The sequence below is a fragment of the Myotis yumanensis genome, unplaced genomic scaffold (genome assembly GCF_028538775.1).
Source record: "Myotis yumanensis isolate MYYU_CA2020_CCGP unplaced genomic scaffold, mMyoYum1.0.hap1 SCAF_22, whole genome shotgun sequence".
Lineage (NCBI taxonomy): Eukaryota > Metazoa > Chordata > Mammalia > Chiroptera > Vespertilionidae > Myotis > Myotis yumanensis.
In genome coordinates, this window is record NW_027223773.1 from 14,061,052 (window position 1) to 14,079,441 (window position 18,390).

Below are 18,390 nucleotides of genomic sequence, written 5' to 3' on the forward strand. Positions count from 1 at the left end.
AAGGATGGAGGGAAGAAGAAAAGATGGAGGAAGATCTGACAGGTACAAGCCCAGAGATGTTAGGTGACTTCTTGTCCAAACCACAGAGTAAATGAAGGACGGGCTGGATTAGAGAATTCAGGAGTCCTGACAGCATCACCGAACTGCTCCATCCCCACCAAACCAGGCCCAGTCCCCCGCTTTTCTGTGATTGACATGCGATTTCCGTTTTGGTCCTGTGTTCCCTAAGATGTTTCAATAGACCTTAAAGATAAAGGTATCAGATTAACTAGGAAAAGGGATTTTTTTTTTTTTGCCTTTCAGAAGGAAAATTTCAACTACTTTCACCAACAAAGGGATTAAATCTGTTCTAAGACAGAACTGCATTAAAAATAATGAGGCATAGAGAAAAGCTTTTATTATTTTAATAAATTCAAGGGAAAGCTGGGAGCATTATTGAGATAAGCAATGTGTTTACTGTCTAATCCAATGTAATCATGTTCTAAAAATTATTCTGCTTAGGAATTTTTCTGCTACATCAGACAAAATCCAAAATGTGCCAAGTAGACAAAATAGTAAAATTAACGTCAATCCTGAGTGCCTTCAAAACAGAGACCAGTATTGCCAGGACCATCTTTGAAAGTATCACCTAAAAGACGTGAAGTTTCCGATAAAGCAAAGATAATCCTTCTGCCTGCGATTTCACCCAAAGATTCATCAGCATACCATTTAACCCAGGCCCTAAGAAATGGATGATTCTCTGTATATTTTATCTGAATTAATCAATTATTTCTTGGTCTAAGGAATCCCATTTAACATGTCCAATCTTTTGCATTCACAGCTATAGAAAAAGAAACTCAGTTTTTGACTCACTTCACCAGGGTTGATTCTAAAGAAGAAAACACCATAGTAACTTTTAGCATAAACATAAATTTGCAACATAAATGTTATATCTTTTAAGTCTCAGAAGAAAACATGAAAATCTTTTCTTTCTCAAACTGAATGCCCAAAGAAATAAATGTTACCCAACGTAAAGTATAGCAGATAGAACACCTATAATAATATTCCCGTCTTCTCAAAATATATCACATTTCTTGGCTATTAGGTTCTCACAGCCTTGACACATCAGGCTTATACATTAGTACTAATGGCTTTGATAAAGCAAAGTTAATTGCATTTCACCTATTTTCAGGGTTTTGGGTTTTTTTTACTATAACTCACTCATGCTGAACACATTATTTCAACAAAAAGAGGAAGTCAGCAATCTCAGGTGTGGCTTTAATTTCAGCAAGAGCACTGCACTGGTTATAATTAAACTTGGGAGAGAGCTCAATTCATCTTTTCACAGATTTGTGATTAAGTCCTCTCATTCCCAATTATTCCAAAATCTTGCCCCAGCTATCATAAATGATTATGCAGCGTTTGACAACCCCTACAACCTCACTAAGAATGCAGTCTAGACTATAGAACATCAATTAGTCAAAACCTTTTCTACTCGAAGTTTCTAACAGATTATAGCATACATTTCTAAGTGAATATGAATATTAAATGAATGAGTGAATTGGTCATTAGTGAACAACTATCCTAGGTCCTTCCATTATCATCTTACTGTCCACAAACCGCTAATGCTGTTGTTCTGTTTCCCCTGGACTAAGGGAAACAGACCATCCCTGTCTCGTAAGTAGACCTAGTAAGAAGGTATGATAAAGCCTTCTTTACATCTCCTGGTTAAAATGATTTATGATGTATTACTATATTGCTAATTCTGGACACACTAATGTTTTTGTCCCCAAAAATACAAGAATAAACCATTTGGAAACACTGAGACCCCAACCAACGATTTCTCCTTTGCAGTCATGGAAAGGACAGACTGACTTTTTGTCCAAGAAAGTAAGGGCCTGACCCAACTATGAAAGACAATAGAGGTGGAGACACAGGGAAGAGGCCACAGACAGACAGAACCAAACACCCTGTCCACGTTAGCACGGTGTTATACCCCCAATGGTGCATTTCCCCATCTAGTGCCCTGCCAAGTAAAGAAGGATTAATAAGAAAACTTCCCCCAGTTTAGCACCCTGAAGGATACTGGAGGAAGAAGACTTGTTTAGAAGCATGGCTCCAGGATGAAATGATAGTCTACAGAAGTTATTATTCATTAAATACACTTTGAGGAGGAAAAATAGCCCCCAGGGCCCCCACATTCCATATGTCTCCCTACATGCAGAATGGAGTTTCTCTTAGGTAGTGCCGTGATGACTTAGAACTGACTCCGAGGGACTTAAATTGGGTTTGTGCAGACAGAACATGGGAAGTACCATTTTGTTACTATTTTCATACTAAAATCATGTAATCTGGTAAAGCAAGAGCTATGTTAGAATAATGTCTAACTTGAGACTTAGATGCTTATTATGAGAAAAGTAGGGAGATGATGAAGAGAACCAATATTTCCACCCATTTACTATGTTTTAGGCAATGATTGAGGCTTTTTCCCAATTTAATTCCTTGCAATTTCATTCTAAAGAACAGATTAACAATTTTATTTGATTAGATATACGTCCTCAATAAAGGCTGCTGAATGAAAGCACAGTTAATTTTGATGATCAGGCTATATTCTTTCACCAAAGAGATAAATTACCCTGAACACACATCAAGTACTCCTATTGATTCTTGGAAAACATTACTGCAGTTCTCAAAGCAGCTCTCAAAGACCCCTCAGAGGAACTGAGAAGTCATAATTTTCATAATTACACAAAGATTTTCCTGTCTTTCTCACTACCATTATCTCCTGAGTGGACAAAGAATTTTCCAGAGGCTTGATATCACAAGAGACTGAATGCAAAAGTAGACAGAGAACTCAGTGGTCATCTATTAAGGCAACATGAAAGGGTTTCACCAAGCTATAGAAGTTCCACTTTTCTCACTAATTTTTATTGTTTTTCTTAAATCGTTATTTTTCATAAAAATATTTATATTTAGTGGATATATTTTAATTAGTAACTACTTCAAATTTCTCAGTTTTAATGGTAACATGGTAAAGACTGATAAATATAACCTATCTAAAAATATATTCTTGGGGTCCTAAATGATTTTGAAGAATAAAGGAATCCCGACACCAAACGTTTGAGAATCATTTGTATGTTCCACAGTTCATCTTTGTCCTCTCAGTCCTCACTACAGGAAGGATATCAAAACATGCTATGAGCTCCACCCTAAGCCAAGGTGACCTTGCCTGGGATGATGGGAAATCCAATTTTCTACAAAGATCAGGGAACACAGTCCCTTCTTGTGTTTCTCTCTGAGTTATGTAAAAAGCATTCTTAAAATTAACAAGTAGTTAGAGGGGTTGGGGGAGCTATAGATTTGCTGTTAACTTCTGGTGTGTGCATGCGTGTGTGTGTGTGTGTGTGTGTGTATTGCACTGTAATTAGTGATATTTTTCATTTGGCTTAATGCATGATCAATTTTTATAATAATTTTGTGACCATGTAAAAAACGAATGAATTCCTAAATATTCCCTATTCCAACCAGTTCCTCCTTGCTCTACAGATACAATATTCCCCTGAATCTCACTGAGAATATTAATGAAATCAGTTTTAAAGATCTTTCTATTTCCTCAGTTGCTCTGGAGTGACTCTGATAGCTGACAAGCCCCTTCATAGGTGAGGTGACTTTAAAAAATTGGCCTGCCCAGCGGTAGAGCACTGACCTATGAACCAGGAGGTCATGGTTGATTCCCAGTCAGGGCACATGCCCGGGTTGTGGGCTCGATCCCCAGTGTGGGGCATGTAGGAGGCAGCTGAACAATGATTCTCTCTCACCACTGATGTTCTCTTTTCTCTCTCTCTCTCTCTCTCTCTCTCTTTCCCCCTTCCTCTCTGAAATAAAATATATATTTTTTAATTGGCCTATATCATTCTGTACTGATATACACAACACTTATAAGTCACTGTTCATTTGCTCCCAGGAGGCCTTCCCTGTTATAACCCGTGGTTGAAGAAGTCGGCCAATGAACTTTCACCCTGGGGGGTCTACAAGCCATAAAGCTCTCCCCGCAGTCCACTGTGCAACAGACTACATGAGCCAAGTCTTGGCTTACAGTCTGTACTTCCCCACAGAGAGCTAGCAGTGCCCGCACCTCTCCCTGTTAATGCCTGTATCCTGCCCTGTCCTTTGAGTGAACGGTTTTGCTGGCTCCAAAGCCTTTGCTGTGTTTTCCACTCTGATTCCATCTCCACTCACTTGAAAACTTATTCAGTGAACGACTTCTTTGGCAAAGTGTGATGTCAAGGAACCAAGGTTCTACCTGAGCAACCCCGTTCAGCTCCAGGTTCTGCTCCAGTGGGAAATCAGTTAGTGCTAGTAAAGCGATTCAGGTCTCAAGTCTTCAGAAGGATGCCCAAGACACGCCTCAAGGCTACATGGCTGCCTCAGTGGTACCACAATGATCTTAAAAGCTACAGACAATCGTCCTCCCAGCTAATCTTTCTTTTAACACAGTCTCAGGCCCAATGTTTGCTCCTTTCCTTTCTTTTTAAACAAAATAGAAAAGTCCTTAACATTGCATAATTATCAAAGCAGTTACGCTGGAAGATTTCCCAAACCTGAAAGCGCCACACACTGTGCAACAAGGAAAACAACACAAAGAAAGCTCTTGCTTTACTGCTTTTTCACACATTGATGTAAGACAATGATGACTCCATGAGTTATTTTTCTTCACTCCAAAACGATTTTTCACTAAATGAGCCACGCATCTGACGAAGAGGTTGAAATAAACCAGAAATTTAATAGTAGAATAATAATAACAATAATAGTAATACTTCTGGCAATCAGTCTGGGATTGCTTTAAAAAAGAAAAGATTATGACTTGATCTTTTGCTTTTTCTCCACTGTAAATTCCAATTCTTTGAGGACATAAAAAAAAAAAAGCACAAAATTTTCATCCCTTTTATTCCACAGTTTTCTTGTTTAACAACAAACAGCAACCCAGTAGAAATAGCCTACTGACGACGCCTTGACCCAGAAATCTGAGAAATGGGTAAGAAAACAGTGAAAGAAAATAAACAACAACATGAAAAGGACTTGGAAAAATCTCATCACCCGGATGCTGTCGAGGCACAAACAAGCAATTCAGCATTCCATGAAATTACATTGTTTTTAAAGTTTAGATTCTACACTTAAAGGAACTGTTAGAATTCCATTTGCTAATTCTCTAAAGGCTATAACCCTAAGTTATTTGAAAGTTGAGAACACATTTTCCCATGTAAATAAGTTCTATATGATGAGTTGTTACTCAAGGTGAACTCATAGAGACCTCCTTCTCTGATTCCTTCAATAAACACTAAACACCTGCGAGGCACTATGCCAAGAATTAGTGATATAAAGTCGAGTGAGACCTAATTCCACCCAAAGGAGCGTAGAGACTAGTGAAGAAAACAGAATTAATGTTTACTGGTACAAGGCAGTGCTCTAAATGTTTTCTAGAACATTCATGAGATGTCTGAGGCAGCGAAGAAAAGGGGCACTAGAATCAGACCTAGGAAGGGAGAGCCACTGAACACTGCCGTACAGGGGGTCGTGTTTGAGCTGAATTTGGAGGGCCAGTAAAAAATAGCTGCTCTAAAAAGGCAGGAAAAAGAGATTGGATGGCTGATTGGATAATGCAGGTGGATGACATAAAGGAGCCTAGAACAACGCAGGGGACTGGGTAACTGATTCAGGGAGAGAGGAATCAGAGGTGACGTGAGAGCAAAGATGAAATGTCCACATGCAGACCTCGCAGAGTGTGACCCTTTGCCTCCCATCTGTTTGGAAGAGCAGGGGATTTCTATTTCTTCGCCAGTGAACCTGAGGAGTCACATGGGTGAGACCAAGGACAATGCTGCCCAGGGACCACGGCAGTCCCAGGGGGCAGGGGCTACCTGCAGTGTCCACCCCCCACCCCGCAGAGTCCCTGCCTCCACGTTGCCTCTGTCTGCAGCTTGTGCTTCAGCCCGAGCAGTGAAGGGGCCTCAGGAAGCTCCGCTGGCCAGTGTGCAGACGGGAACGCTGAGCAGAGAGGGAGTGAGTAACTTGTCTGAGAGCAGACAACAGGCAAAAATGGTCCTTTGCCCCAGGACCCGTTCTCTTCACGAAACTGGTTTAAGAAAACACAGCAAGCCCAGCTGGTGTGATTCAGTGGTTGAGTGTTGACCTATGAACCAGGAGGTCAGAGTTCAATTCACTCAGGGCACATGCCAGGGTTGCGGGCTCAATCTCCAGTAGGGGGCGTGCAGGAGGCAGCCAATCAATGATTATCTCTCATCATTGATATTTCTCTCTCTCTCCCTCCTTCCACCCTGAAATCCATAAAAATATATTGTTAAAAAGAAACAGCAGCAATTCCTTTTCTTGCAAAAGCATGCTTTCCAAAGACAGGCTCCCAGGCTCACAGTCATTGAAACAGCATGTTTCCATCATCCAGGAAACGGATGCTACAAGGCTTTCCTTCGCAAGTTGTGCCTTTCATCTTGCTCTCTATCGTGTGGAAAAGGCCTACTTTTATATATCAGGATTCCTCCTTAGCCCTTGCTAACAGGATAGAGCCTCTCCTTGCACAACAGTAAGTTGTGCCTTCTTCTCACAGGTCTGCTTCCTTTTTTGTATTCTGGGACAGCCTGTTTTTCTGGTTAACTATACTAGAGACTAGCACAACCCTATCTACCCCAGTGAAGCTGCTTTGAGAAGCTGCAAACCAGGCCATAGATTACGGGGCTTCTGCATTCTCAAGTGCCACGTGCTCCCGACCACCGCATTAAGGATCTGGACTCATGGTTCAGATGGGAGATGAATCTTATGAAGAAATATGTTGCCCATGAGATTCCAATAGGTTGAAGGTTGCAGGACACCGAGATGCTTAAATCACTCTAGTCTATGGGCTCACTCTCCCCTGGTTATGCGCACAGACTGGTGGACAGTTGCAGGTGCGAACCGAGAGGTAAACAGACCCCTAAATAAGCAAAGAGCCGCCGGGCACACTAGCCGGGAAGCGCAGGCTTCAGGATTAATTATTAAAGCCGGCCCTGGCCCAGGCGCAGGCGCGGGTCTGACTGCTTTCTCAGTGAAGACATCTTATGCTGAATGCTGCCACTTTAACGGTAAAACCAGACTCATCGCTCCCCATCACTGGTGAAGAATGAAAGAGCTCGTGGTCGGTAAGTGAGGCATCGACACTGAAACTGCACCGGGGTCCTCGGGCCTTTGAAATGCTCCCTGGGAAGAAGAATGTCCTGCGCGCAAAGCAGCACATTCTCCCAGGAAGCCGCTGAGCGGATGTGCAAGAGCGTTTCTCTGGGACAGAAAGGCCACCGCACGTGCAACCTTCACTCTGAGCGAACACTTCAGGACACGCAAACATACAATGGTTAAAAGAGGAACTTACTTCTGTTTCTTAGAAGGGTAACGTGCAAAATTTTGTATTTTCTTTTTTAATCCAAACTCTTTATTGAAAAATGGGAAAAGCTAGAAGATGCTTAGAATTCCTAGCACAAAGTGCTCACTTTACTGATCTGAATACATAAATATATCACAAGCACAGAACATATACAGATACAATCAATCTAATACCATCTATTTCACATTAATTTGGTTTCCCTCTCTCCAATAAACCATTGACTAAATCAACAAAGTCTGTAATCCAAATAATACATTTTATATTCATTTAAAAAATTTCTACTGAGCATCTCAGTACTCTGTATCGGACACAATTCTCGGTGCAGATAGAACAGTGAATAAAGTACACTCGGTCCTTATTCTAATGGAGTTTAATTCAACAGAAAGTGGGATGTACATTACCAAGAAGCAATAAGGAAAGAGCAGTTCAGGGAATATCAATGATGTGCTGACAGCAGGGATGTCACAGGACCATGGAAGGAGGAGCTGCTTTAGTGGGATGACCAGGGAAGGCCTCTGTGTGAAGGTCACTTTCAACTCAATCCCAAAGGATAAGGAGCCAGCCAAATTTATTTTTTAAATTTTCAGCGGCGGAGGAAGAACTTATTTAACAATCAGAACTAAATGCAGCTGCTTACAACAGAACACCAAATAAAATGGTTTAGCCAAAGAGTATTCTTTTCCTCAAAGGGGCTCCACCACGCCCTGGGAATCCAAGCTTCTCAGACTGTTCCTTTGCCACCTCTGCTGTGTGGCTTTCTTCTTATGCTCACCCAGAGGGCTGGGCAGTCAATGAGAATTCTGGTGAAGAAGAACAGAGATTGGTGCAGGGCACAGGGCTCAGCCAGCCCAGCGGTCCCTTCATATCTGATCATATCATGGCAGCACTTTCCCGGGAGCCCAGCCGACGAACCTGAGCTAACAGCTGCCCTGAACTCTGCCCCACAGCTACTGTAAAGCAGCTTGGAAAGCTAGTGCTTTTGGTCAGCCCGGGCCTTGTGCAGCCCCCAAACCGGGAGCTGCTAGTTAGAAGAAGGTGTGACAAGCAGTATCTGCTGAAGCGTAGACAGGGCAATGGAAGTGCAACGTCCCTGATACGACAGCAGGCTGAGCATGTAAAACAGAAGACTAGCGTGCAGGAGTGGGGGCTGGGGCCCGAGAGCACGGCCTGGTGAAGTGAGAGCCCTGGTGTGGAGGACGCCCCAGGTCCTAGAACCTGTGAGCTGCAGACGTGCTTTGTGTACATAACCTCAATGAAATCGCCCACAACCCCACTTTACCTCTATTTTACAAGTAACAAGCAAACTCTTAGGATAAGTGACTTGCCTGAATTCACAGAGTCAGGAAGGAGAGGAGACCCAATCCTTACCTGGTTGACTGACTCCTAATACACACTCATAACCCCAGTCCTCTGCTGCTCTCTCCACTTCTCTGCTCCAACTATATGCCTCTGAATACTGAACTGACAGAATCCATGCCTCCAAATCCATTCTGGTTATCACCTACTGTCCTACTCACTCACATTTATGAGAAGTACTTCTGATTTGTTCAAATATTTTCATTTCTTTGGAATTCTACATAGAGAGATTTCCATGGTTCTTTACCTACCTCATATGTCTGGGAAGGAAAAAAGTTCTTAAAATAAAAACTGATGTATCTCTTGCTGCCGTTGAAGTTGGGGGCGGGGAGCTCCCCGAGTGGGAGTCAGTCCCCACGCTGCTCCTCTCTCCGAGGGAATGGCAGGGAGAAGAGAGGAGCTGGAATTGCAGAGCTCCTGCCGGCCTCGGTGCTGGGAACCACTAATGAGCTTCTGGATGTGCAAGGTGGGCCCCAGCCTAAGGATGCTGGAGAGGTAAGCTGCTCTGCACAATGAAGTGAAGGTAACTGCGTTTCCAGAGGAATCGAGAATAAAGAGCCTGGGAAATGGGGAAGCAGGGAGCTGTGAGGCGGCTCCTGTCCAACCTCACAGTCCATCTGCCGGACTCCAGCCCGTCCAAGTTCCCAGGAGGGGAGAGGCAGCGGCAGGAGGGCGCTGAGGGCGACTTGTGGGCAGGCACGGGGAGGTGCTCACGCCCAGAACAGGCGGAACTTAGAAATCCGGGGCGATGAAAGGGAGAAGGTGAGTCTGAAAGAACCCCGAGCCTGGCGGGGCTGGTCCCGTGCTCTCCCGGGCAGAGGCAGACTGAGGCGGGGCCGTTTGCTTCCTGCTCTCCCCGAAGGCACTGCCAGGCATGCGGAGACCAGGACAATGGCCTCAGATAAGCCCCCTGTTCCAGCAGTTGATGCAGGGGAGCCTCATTCCCTCCTCTCACTCCTCACCAGCCCCCGGCACCTCAAAGCAGAGTCACCTGCGAACGCCAGTGCAGGTGGCAGGGCACAGCTGGTGAAGTTCAACTGCAGGCTGCCAAGCATGACCGACGGCTTTCCCTCTTGTGAAAAAGGTCTGCTTTCCCCAAAAGCCTCCTCCCCGGGGCGCAGAGGCTTTCAGTGTCAACTTCAAACCCATTTCTGGTGCATTAAGTGCTGACTGGCCCTGCCTGCACTCCAGTCTCACCTTGACCTCTCCCAACAGGCGCCCTGGGCACCAATAAGACAGAGGTACTCTCTTTCTCTAGGTGCCATGCTGGTGAGATTCCGCCCCCGCCCCCCCACCCCGCCCCGCTCCTTCGCACACGCTGTTCCCTCCATTCCGCTCTCCTCTCTTCCACGCTGCACCTGCTGTGATAAAACCATCTTCTATGAGGACTTCAAAAGGCAGTTCAGGCATCACAGCCTCCAGAAGGCTGTCCCTCCCCCCACCCCACCTCTGCATCCACATCTGATTCGCATGGTCTCCTTACGTCCCCTGTCGCCCTGAGTTTCAGATGCTACTGAAATCATTAATGCACTTCCACATCTTCCCAATATGTAGATGCACCCACAGAGCCTAGCACTGTGCCTACAACATAGTAATTGTTCAATAAATTCTTGACAATAAATGTATGACCTAAAAGCTTTTCTTCCAAAGCCTAAAATGATCATCAAATACAGATCTGCCGCAAAAGAGTATATTTCAAATGACTGTCAGGCAGGAATATGTTGTCACAAGTCCTGATTTTTTTTTTCCTTCAACACGTAGCCATGACTCTTCTGGCCCCTATCAGAGCTCATGTTACTCTTTCCCAGTTAAGCCAATGGCAGCATTCAAAACAAAAATATAAACACTAATTGTGAAATGTGAATACTCCTTAAACTCAGCGAATATGCACCACGGCTTCATGCATGAAGCATGGTGCTAGGCTCTGGGATACACTAGTGAGCACAAGTGCTACCCTAGAGGGAGGAAACCAATGAATGAATAAGACACTGAATTGTGGTCTGTGCTTTAGGATGAGGAAGTGACAGGTATCGTGGAGAGTACAGCAGTCTAATTGGAGGACCTCACCTCCAGGTTGGGGATGGGAGGTTTGTCAGCAGGAGAGTAGATTCCTTTTGGAAGTAGGAGTTTGCCAGCAACAGTGTGTGTGTGTGTGTGTGTGTGTGTGTGTGTGCATGTGCACGGATGAGTGCGTGTGTGCCTGCATGCATATGTGTGTGCATGCCTATGTGTGTATTGGGTAGGGGAGTGTGAAAAACGAGCATTACAAACAGAGAGAAGCCTGTGTGTGACCTGAAGGAGCTGGGGAGTTTCAGGAACAGAGAAGAGGCCAGTGTGGCGGGAACCTGAGTTCCCAGCACAAGTGAGTGAGGGGGAACGGGGCTGCATGTGATCCGGCTGGCCAAGCTACCTTCGTTCTCCTCGGTGAGCCTGTCAGAGAAGGACTAACGGACTGTACAGACTACCTCTGTGGGAGCAATGTTTCTAAAGCGAAGAAGCGTCATAGTGAGTAACACTGGACAGAAATGATCATCAGCTGGAGAGACAACATCGCCAAGTTGGCTTCCTGAAGAAAGAGTCTCACCTCAAGGACTCCAGGAGAGCACTCCAGAACTAGTTAAGCTAATAAACATGGCGGTGGGGGAGGTTCTGGTCAAAGAAGTCTGTCAGAGGCGGGCACGCGCGACAGCTGGAATCTGCCTCGGAGACAGCCTGGCGGAAGCCACAGGGCACTGAACCCACTGCCACTCACGGCACATTCATTCTTTCCAAACAAACAGTGTGTGTGGATGCTGTTGGGCCATTTTAAATTATTATCTCATGTTTACTAGTATAAGGATGTGGAAGTTCTGCTTGTGTTACCTCTGAATCCAAATTTATATAATGCAAGAAGTCCATTGTTTTCAGGCATTATTTAAAAGTAACTAGCACTTCTTTTTTTAACATATTTTTATTGATTTCAGAGAGGAAGGGAGAGGGAGAGAGAGAAACATCAATGATGAGAGAGAATCATTGGTCAGCTGCCTCCTGCAAGGCCCCCACTGGGGATCGAGCCCACAATCCGGGCATGTGCCCTTGACCAGAATCGAACCTGGGATCTTTCAGTTTGCAGGCCGACGCTCTATCCACTGGGCAAACTGGCAAAGGCTAAAAATAATTAGCACTTCTTAACAGCTGGAGGCAGCAAAAATCTGAACCTTGAGATCAGATTTCTTGGTTGGGATGCTAAGTGAGAGTCTCCTCCAACTTTCAAGCACAATAAAATGTAAGGGTTATTCCAGATGCACAGATTACTGGTATGTGAGATTCCCATAAAAGGGTATAAACTATACCATATACCTCCATAATGAGCAACTCAGACTATTTAAGTGCATAATTACAACTTTTACAGCTTACACTGAAGATCTTGTTACTAGATATTTACTTTCTGCAAGAAAAATTATTTTCAGCTTAAATGGTAGGTGCAAGCAGCTTAGTCAAAATATATCCCAAGTGGCTTAGGGGCCGAGTGCGTAACCCTTCAGTTATGCCTCAATTACATTTATCTTATGGTAGCTGCCTATTGCACAGCGAATCACCTTCATCTGTAGTGTTAAGCTGAGGTGTGAAATATTCATACTCCCTGAACACATTCATTATTTTTTGCCATTCTTTCATTTGGGAAGATCCTTGGAACATTAATGGTTGGAGAGATAACAGGTGCCATGTTCTGAATATTATAAATTGCTGTGACTTTTATACTCAATGAGCTTGGAAACTCAAAACCACAACTATAAAATGACAATGAAAATAGGGGTTCATGCTATACTTGCAGGCTGCTTGACATTTTCCAGCTTGCCCTGATTTTATAAAAGAAATGACCTTGAAAATAATTGAGTATATCAAGTGGTAAGGCTACAGCTCACTGAAATGCAGCAATATGTCCTGAGTCTTTATAACGCTGCTAAGCTCCATGAAATAGAAACAGTTTATTGATCTTTAACCAGTTTACATTTGTATTTTGTAGGCTTACACACATTCACTATAAGGTCATTGTCATCTTCTTTACCTGTATCCCTCTGAACTTGGAAATGAAGGCAAGCAGGTCTCAGCCCACCAGACAGAGAAAAAGATCGGACTTTGCAAGAGGCATAAGGAGCCGTCTGGTTGACAGTTTTTTCAGGCCGTGTTTAATTAGAGTGCTCTCAGTAAAAACACAAATTCAGATTAGCTTTCTCTGCTCAGTGTTTATTAATTTAGATGCACTTGAAAAGGGAACATGTAAGCATCTTGATAAATAAATGTAGCTCCTGTCACTTTATTAAAGGAACAAATGTAACGTGAAAAAAATAGACGAGGAGATGGAAAGAAAGTACTGTGACACCTGGATGCTCTCAGGCCCTCGGGCACAGTGGAGTGCGCTGCCGGCCCCCGTGCAGCGAAGGGCTCAGGGCAGGGACACTCGGACACACCTCAGGACCGCGGGGAGGAGGAATGACTGACAGAAGGTCCTGGGGAAATCGGGACCTCCGCCATGGAAGACCACGTGTTCAGACACCCACGGAAGAGATCCTCCTCATAAAAGGAACACTTAGGGGGGAAGGCACCCATCGGACTTCAGTTCAAGTTCTCTGCTGTGTCTCCTCTTCTATGCCCCCCCCCCCCCCCCCCCCCCCGCCCCCGACCAGAGTCCATTCCTATCACAAAGTTCAAATGTGCACAAAGCTCAACAGCTGGTTTCTCCCGGCAGGTGCCTTTGTAAAGGGCTTGAGGGAGGACGGTATGAAAATAAGGCTGCACTCATGAAGTGAGGAATGCTCTAGGGTCCTGGCATTTCTAAGCTCCATCAAGACCAGCCTCAGGGAACCCAATTCTTTATGCTTTAATCCTTTCTTCTTTCTGTGCTAAAAAAGGAAGGTGGAGGAAGGAGGGGGAGGGAGGGAGGGAGGGAGGGAGGGAGGAAGGAAAGGGATGGAAGGGAAGGAAGGGATGGAAGGGAAGGAAGAAAGGAGGGGGGAAGGGGAGGGGAGGAGGGGGGAAGGGGAGGGGAGGAGAAGGGAGGGGAGGGGAAGGAGGGGAGGGAAGGGAAAGGATGAAAAGGAAGGAAGGGAAGAAAGAAGGGAAGGAGGGAAGGAGGGAAGGAGGGAAGGAGGGAAGGAGGGAAGGGAAGGGAAAGGAAAGGGAGAGGGATGGAGGGAGGGATGGAGGAAGGGAGGAAGGGTTGGTTCTTAGAAAAGAGTCTAACTTTCTACTTAACAAGGCAGGAGCAGCACTGGGCCTGGGTGAATACTGAGTTCAGAACCGTGGTTCTCAGGAAGTGCATGAGGCGCACAGGGATGGGGAAAATCAACTGAGCAGCCAGGCTCCTAGAGGACGGTCCTGAGGGCCCGCTCCTTCATTGTTCATTGAACGATGCCTACCAGGCCCCAGCCACACTGTCCCTGCAGTGAAAGAGACAGACGATCTCCCTGCTCACATGAGATTTCAGTCTTGTGATGGGTGACTAATAACAAAAATATTAATCATAATTTTTACAGCTCGTTGGAGTGATCCAGGGATTACGGGAAATATCTATCCATTAGGCCATCCATTCACTCAGCAAAGACAGTGCATGCTCTGCACCAGGCTCTGTGCTAGCTGCTGGGAGGATATGATGGCGATTAAAACACTCAGCCACAAGGAGTTTGTCAGTGAGCCTGCAGGAGTGAATGAAGTCACTGGGAGAGAACAAAGGGGGAGGTGAGGAGCCCATAAATGTGCAGGTGCTGGTATAGGAAGAAGACCAGGAGAGGATGTGTCACTGAGGCCAGGGGCCACCCACAGTCAGAGGACTGAGTCCTCACTGGGTTTAGCAACGTGAGGATTGGGTGACTTCAACTAGAGCAGTCTCCATTGACTTAAGCACCTGGACACCAGGTTACACTGGGCAGGTGCGCCAATGAGAAGGAAGGAAGGGAAGACTAGGAATGTAGACAATATTGCAGTTTTTACTGTGAAAGAAGAAATTTATTCAAACATAAATAGAAGAGGTTTTTTTTTCCTTCCTCCTTTCCTTCCTTCCTTCCTCCCTCCCTCCCTCCCTCCCTTCCTTCCTTCCTCTTTTCCTCTCTTTCTAAAATGACAAGACTTAACCACATTTAAAGGCAAAAAAGACTAAATAATAGAGACGAGATTTAAAAAAAAAAAAAGAATGGGATCTAGAAAGCATGAGGAGACCTCCTTTCCACTGGGTATTGAGGGACACACAGAGGAAGGGAGAGGGAGAGAGAGAGAGAAACATCAGTGATAAGAGAGAATCACTTATCGGCTGCCTCCTGCACACCCCACACTGGGGATCGAGCCCGCCATCTGGGCATGCGCTCTGATGGGAATCAAACCTGGGACCCTTCAGTCTGCAGGCCAACGCTCTATTCACTGAGCCAAACCAGCTAGGACTCTTTTACTTTTTTAAAAAGGAATAAACTTTTCTGTCCACTCCTCAGGACACCACGGTGATGACTGCAGGGTGTGTCTAAAGCTCCTGGCCAATGAGAAGAGACCCTGAGAACATCAAAGGCCACACAGACCTGGAAGAGCCTTCTCGGCCTGGGCCGACAGGCCACACATGGGGCTCCCCTCACCTTCATGAAGGAAAAAGGCTCAGGGCTGTCTAGGCTCCTCCACAGCACTGCTCCTGCCCGAGTCATCCATCTGTCTTGTGTGCATGACCGAAGCCCATCCCGATCAGGAGAAACAGCCTCACGCTGCCCGGACCTGCGTGTGCCTGGTAACACCCTTTGCAGGGCTCACTGTGTGAAAGGCGTATCATCCCTCCGCTTACCCATCACATAGCCCTTTATTTACTGAGTGTCTCCTCCATCAACGCAGAGCCTTCGTGCTGTGTCTGCCCCGCTATCCATTCCTGGAAGTGGAGGGTGCCTGGAGGCTGGGAACCCTGTCAATCACGGTGCTCTATATGGTAAGTGCTCGCCAGAATGTCTGTCCGCGGTGGTGCTTGTCTAACTGGCTACTTGCCACAGAGCATGTGACCATGCTGTGCTGCCAGGGAGGCAGGGACTGTGGGCTACGTGACATGGGATCTCTTAGTTATTTTATTTTTTGTTGAGGTGAAATTGACACAATAAATTAACCACTTAAAAATGAACAATTCAGTAGCATTTAGTGCATTCACAATGTTATTCAATCACCTCCTCTGTCTTGTTCTAAACATTTTCATCACCCCACAAGGAACCTTGTGCTCATTAAGCAGCCACTGGCCCATTCTCCCTTCCCACAACCCCTGGCAACCACCAATCTGAGTGCTGTCTCTATGGATTTATCTACTTTGAATATCTACATATATAAAAGCCTAAGTGACCATTAAGACTGGTCACTATGACGCCGCACTGACTACCAGGGGGTAGAAGCTCAATGCAGGAGCTGCCCCCTGGTGGCCAGTGCACTCCCACAGCCAACCTCCTGTGGCCGGCCAACCTCCCATGGTCCCTCCCCCTGGCCAGCCGGCCCCGATGGCCCCGATGGGGACTGGGCAAGATAGCCCAGATTGGCCCCAATCGCCGGCCAGGCCAAGAAATCCCACCTGTGCACAAATTCGTGCACTGGGCCTCTAGTTTCATATGAATAGAATCATAAAACATGCAACATCTTTTGTGTCTGGCTTCTTTTTTTTTTTTGGCTTCTTTTATTTAGCATGTTTTCGAGATTCCTCCATGTTTTGGCACATATCAGTCCCTCATTCCTTTTTATGGCTGAATAATATTCCATTGGCTATAACAATTAGTTTACCCATTCATCTATTAGTGAACATGTGGGCTGTTTCTACCTTCTGACTAGTGTGCATAGGGCTGCTATGAACATATGTGTACAGCATTTGTTAAGTATAGGTTTTTCTGACACCACTCCATGGATCTCTGCTACTTTTAAAATTAGAAATATTTAAAACACTATAGTACTCTCTAAGGTCATGAAAATATTTTATATAGTGTGGAAGTGTGGGTTACATGAATATGAATTCTCAAACCTCATCAAATTATACCTAAGTCTATATATTTTATTGTTTATAAATTATAACTCAATTTTTTAAAAAGAGTATTACAGAGGAAAAAGATAAGTGTGTTTCAAGAAATAACTTAACCTATACTCCATGAAAAAGGTACATTGGTGATATAGACATAAATATGATTTTATTTGTAAAATTTTTTTACAAAATGATATATTATTGTATTTTGTGACATGACAACTATCCCTTTATTGCACCAAAAAAATTGAAGTTAGGTTTCAACATGATGTTTCCATAAGTTATGGTAATAAACTTAGAATGTTCTTGCAGATAAATTACATAAAACAAACAATAAGTATCCCTGACAGAAAGGTACCATTCAAGTAAAATAACTGCTTTGGTCTTTGAGATTTAGAATAACAATTACCCACATATTAAACAAACAAAAAGGGTCATGCTTTTAAATAAGCAATCTTTGCAGTAGGACAGAGGTACCCTAAACTTTAAAATTCTTTCACTACCTGGGGCTAAAGCACTTCAGCTAATCAATCCAGCTACTGGAGGGGAACCTCACTTCCCACCGCAGATCCGGAGGCTTTATAAACCGTCCAGGGAGGCGGGCATTCCAGCGTGAGCACTCACTCAGTTTGTGGAAATAAACTATCTTTAGCCCCTTACAATCTTGCTGAGCAACATTTGTTGGAGATACTTCTGGAAAATAGAGGGCAATTTACTGGCGTGTGTGATTGTCAAGTGGGAGAATATGTCAATCATCTAATTAACAATTTTTCAGTGAGGAGGGTTTTTAAACACACTGCAAATGAAACGGGCAAATTAGCCAGAATAAAACCCTTTTTCAAAATATGTAATTATTTCAAAGGAGTTTCCTATCTTAAATATGTTCTCCATGAAAAGCAATTTGTATTGACCCAAGAGACTACATATGGCACCGTCCTTTGAGAAAAGATATTTATGCAAAAGCAGCAAGTAATGGGAAGCAAGTCTGGTAGTCTAAAATCTTATACAAAATCACTAAGGATGTAATTTTTCAGTCCATTCCCATAGCCTTCCCTATTCATTGCTTCCTCCAGACCCCATCACAACCCCATCACTGGAAACCACAATGTACTTCTTACTGCTCACATGACACAAAGCATGAAATTGCAAAATTAGAGATGAGTAGTCAGCCTCCCTCAACTACACTGAGCATATTGTATAAAGGCCATTCTTACTTCCTCCCATCACTGTCCAGATCCAAAAAGGGACCACATTTGGGGGCCATATTGGCTCTTCAGAGTCCTTGGCAGAAAGAGAAAACTTTTTTAAACAGCACTGTTTAAATTTAACTGAAACTGTCACTAAAAAGTAGTATTTTGTTCTTTAGAACAGAAATAACATGCATGTCCAGCAATGAGAATAATACTTTTATTGGCCTTTTTTCAAAGACTAGTGTAGAGGCCCAGTGCACGAATTCGTGCATGGGTGGGGTCCAGCCAGCCTGCCCCGATTGGGGGTGATTGGGCTGGGCCGGCCAGAGGGAGGGGATGCAGGAGGTTGGCCAGCTGGCCTGCCCTCGATGGGGGGGTGAGGGGAGTCAGCTGGGGGAGGGGCCATGGGGGCAATTTGCATATTGGCCTTTTATTATATA

General features: G+C 44.6%; 1 protein-coding gene across 5 annotated transcripts in view; it reads right to left on the reverse strand.

Moving 5' to 3' along the window:
* Positions 1-18,390, reverse strand: part of SMYD3 (SET and MYND domain containing 3) — a 521,599-nt gene that overhangs the window by 241,552 nt on the left and 261,657 nt on the right. Inside the window, exon 1 of one of the 5 annotated variants that reach the window (XM_070401165.1) lies at positions 9,016-9,276. The exons of the other annotated variants lie outside the window; for them this stretch is intronic. The gene's annotated coding sequence lies outside the window, so the exon portion shown is untranslated. Of the gene's footprint in view, positions 1-9,015; positions 9,277-18,390 lie in introns of those variants that run through there. 5 annotated transcript variants of the gene reach the window in all.